Below are 4,663 nucleotides of genomic sequence, written 5' to 3'. Positions count from 1 at the left end.
TTCTGGCGAAAATGGTGAGAAACAATTCTTTATGGTATGGACTGCGAAATGGGAAAAAAGTTTTCAATCCTGATAAAACTGTATCTCTTCTTTTTTCAACAATGTTACCCATCTTAAGCACTTAGGTGTATTCTTCATCACAACGGCGATCTGGCTAACCCACATAAATCATATCTATGAAAAAGAATATGAACGAATCAATATACTTAGAATGCTAAAATTCAGACTTGATAGAAGATCTCTTTTAACTACTTATACCACATTTATTCGACCAATTTCGGAGTATTCAACTATTGTATGGTCAAATTGTACATGTATATAATTTATCAAGAATCTGACTCAATACCAGTAACTTACATTCAATTAGTAGTATTAGTGATGCATGTGTAAAAGGAAGAACTATTTTAAACTCACTTCTTTGTATCGGAATTCATCCTAATGGTTTGAACCCCGTATCAAGTTTTGAAATTGTTAAAGGTATTGTTTATTCAAGTATGTTGTATGGTTGTGAGCTTTAAAACTTTTATATCAAGAAAGCTGTAGAAGAATTAGAACTTACACATAGGCACGCATGTAGACGCTGTATTGGTCTCCCCAAAACTTCCTCGTCAGCAGTAACAGTTCAATGCTTAGGATCGTTTGAAATGTGGGGCGAAGTGGAGAGATGGAAATTATTGTTTTGGAATAAATTGTGCTTAGCTGGTGTTAAGTTCCAGTGGAAAACTATTTATATAACTAGGCTTTGCCAGCTTATGTATAGTAGCTCATCAACAATTGTAACAGGATTCCTGCCCGATATATATAACACAATGGTTAAATTTAATATATAATCGTTTATTAATGACTATGTCCTGAATATATTCGTACCCCCAAGAACGTGCTGGAAGCATTTCATGACTAAATTTTTGTATGATGTTTATCATTTAGGATGGAGAGCTAATATTAATACAAGACGTGGATTTCAGAGGTATGCAGCTATTCACAGCGAGCCAGGAATAAACCCTATATTACGTTTGAGTACTAAGGAAGAATCCCGGCAGCATGTATGTAAGATTATTTAAACACACTCAACATATTGTGAAAATGAAGCAGTTAAATGCAAATTATGGGATAAAATAAGCAAAGATATTATTCTGCATTTCTTACTAGAATGTCCATGTTTATATCTAAGTCGTGATAGAATGATGGATGGTGTTATTAATGCTATAGCTATGCTGAAGAATGACACCACCATAGGATTTTTGATTTCTCGGGTAAAATCGGGTCAGAAGCCTAAACGAGATGAGTTATTACCATCAGCTACCTGGTCCACTTTTCTTGAGAACTTAGAGAAGTTGTGCCTTCGAGACGACATCCTGTATAGAGAGACCATTAGAGAGGAAACCGATATACCAGGATACACGATGGCATGGGACATCAGTGTCATGATAGGATATTATCTCTTTTCCAGGATAGGTTCTTTTGGATCGGCATGACCAGAAATGTTGAGGACTACATCAAGCGATGTGATAGATGTCTGCTAAAGGAGACACCGGAAAACCAAAGAGCGCCATTGGTGAATATCTACCTTTCATCCCCCTTGAATTTGTCTACAGGGATTTTGTTGGTCTAGACACATCTAAAGGAGGGCACCAGCCATTCCCACAAAGAGCATGACATCAAAGACATCAGCAAAAGTATTTTAACAACTTTGTCATTAACTATGGATTACCTACAAGAATACATTCGGATCAAGGCCCAACTACATGAGCTGGCTAATAAAAAACTTTGTACCATTACTGGTATGGAGAATTATAACGCCACACTGTACCATCTCATTGGAAACGGGATCTGATTCATTCGTACGCTCCTTGGTATGTTGAGAATATTGTCTGAAGATAGGAAGACAAACTGGAAGTCCAACGTCGGCCCCCTAGTGCAAGGTTACAACTGTACTTGACAGGAGTCGACTGGCTACACACCGTTCTTTCTTATGTTCGGGCGAAATCCAAGATAACCAGTAGATCTAACCTTCGGAATTGACAACACTTCCGATTCATCGCGGTCTTTGACAACTTATGTTGATACTCTAAAGGATATAATCTCCAAGGCGAATGAACTTTCTGCTGCGTTCTCGCAGCGGAAGAAGACGAGACAGAAGGATGTCTAACTACAAAGTTAGAGGTGCTGTTCTTGCCGATGATCACCGAATACTTGTAAAGATCGTCGCTTTCATGGGAAAGGACATCCATCATAATGTCGTCATTACGCATCCGAACTCAGGCGTACCAGTGTATGTAGTTTAGAGAGAAGATGAAGAGGGAATGTCGAAGACGCTTCACCTAGATCTACTTCTTCCCATTAGTTATCTACATGGACGATCGGAAAAACTAATACCACTACTAAGACAAGTCTCCGAAAATCAAGGAAACCTTGGACTACACCTGTTGTCAGGACGAGAACAGTGTAAGTGTAGCTGACATATCTACCACAGACGAGATGATGGTATTTTAGAATGTGACGAAAGGAAGGTCCAACTGCTCCACGAAGGTCCAAGAGAGATAGGAGAAAACCTCTTTGACGAGGATGGCGAATATAAGTTTAGCCAGCAGCCTGAGCCAGATTGGAATGTAAGTAAGTCTTTCACTATGTTATTGTTCTAATACATTTGTGAAAACAAGTTTCATGAAGGCTTAGTACTTTATTACGGGATGATTTTTTAAGCGCTAAATTATGTAAGGCGAAATATTAATAGATCTTGTTATGATAACTTGTCTATATAGATACAGTTACTTTACATTCAAAGTAATAATTATTATCGTCTTAATTTTTTGTTTGTTTTGGAAATTTTTTTATTTTCTTCCATACATATGCATACATGTAGCAATACATAATATTGGTGTATATTTAATTGCAACAATTACACTTTTTCATACGCTTGATAAAAATTCGCTTATCAATACATGAAGTATACCTCAGATGCAGTTTCGTCCCAATACATTAAATCGTGCAATCGTATAAAATGAATGTGTTCATCACGATTTCATATTATCTCATTGTGTAATGTGGCTGATAGAACATGCTCTTTTATATATATATATATATATGTCAAGTAGTAATAACGATAGTACAGACAAGTAAATTGTCGAATTTTCGAGGCAATCTGCCCCTTTATCAAGACACAGGTAAATTACATACGATCACATATAGACATAGAACATGGAACAGTTACACAAATATAGTAGGTATAAGCAACAAAAAATATCGTATTGTTTGTTGCTCGTATTCTAGTAATACGCATCCAACATTTGTTTGTTAGGATCCAGTACCTATATTGGTTTATACCGTCGTTATTACTTACTAGACCCTATATATATATATATATATATATATACTTTTCATATTATGAGACTATGGCGAAGGAAATCGATCGAGGGGTTTGAACGATAACAAAGCCTTGTTACCTTAACTGTTAAACAAAAAAATTGAACATATCAATTTTTTAAGTCCGTTCATGGCCCTAATTTTTTTTTTCATTTTCATTTTTAACGAAAGATATTTAACTACTTATGGCTGTCACAATGTTTTATACAACACTTTTCATTTGTTATTTCCGGGCCAATTCATATTCAAACAATCTTCAGTTCATATTAGGATTCAGAGCTTTTCAAGCCCAAAAGCAGTAAAGTAAACTATTTAAGACTAGTCCTGTCAAGTATTTATCAATCAGTAAATTCTAATGATATCCTGATCAATATCTATATGGTTATATTTGTAAAATCATAATTACCTTCTTCAGCCCAGCCAGTTAGTGAGCCATGTCTTTTTCCTGGATGTTGGAATCCTGGTATATTATTTTTCACCTCCTTGAAAATATTCCTTAAGCTATAAAAAAAATGTCAGATTTACCTAATCGCCAATATATCCCCACCTACACCTACACTGCAGTGGCGTAGGAAGTCGTCAAAAAGTGTGTGTGTGTGTGGGTGTGTGTGTGTGTGTGTGTGTGTGTGTGTGTGTGGGGGGGGGGGGGGGGGGGGGGGGGGGAGTAAACAAATTGTATGCCATCTCCGCAAAATTAGCAAATAATCATCATTTCAAGATCCCCATGACAGTTTATGTAGTAAAACAGAAGTTATTTAAGATATGTTTGCCCCCCCACTGTAAAAAAAAAGGGGGGGGGGGGCAATTGCCCCAGGGCCCGCCTGCCCCCCCCACCCCGCTTCCTACGCCACTGCACTGTGGCTTTAGGGTCTTCACCAGTAACATTGTATCATGTTGCAAATCTCCCAGGAGTTTAGGAGGCATAGCATTTTTATATTTGCACCTCCCGCGATAGATCAGTCGGTTTGCATTACGGTATTACTTCACGTGAAGATCAGATGTGTGTAGTTCAACGCTCCCTATTAGTGTCGGTTTGTGTTTCTTTGAAAGATGATAAACGGGCTGGTTTGTGCGGTTGTGGCTGTGTCCTTGAACAAGACATTTGACCCTGATTGCTCTTGATGGCATGCGTCAGGGCTCTCGTATGTTTTTTCAGTGATGTAGCTACCGACTACTACAAAGAGACCCCGCTTCAAAATGAATCTGGCTGTTCATAGGGGATAAACTAAACAAATTGCCCAGTAATGTTGTACAATAATATTTTTAAAGATCTATCTTCACATCAAACAAAATTTTGTAA

This window comes from Pecten maximus, chromosome 11 (genome assembly GCF_902652985.1).
Source record: "Pecten maximus chromosome 11, xPecMax1.1, whole genome shotgun sequence".
Lineage (NCBI taxonomy): Eukaryota > Metazoa > Mollusca > Bivalvia > Pectinida > Pectinidae > Pecten > Pecten maximus.
Note: the sequence above shows the minus strand (reverse complement) of the source record.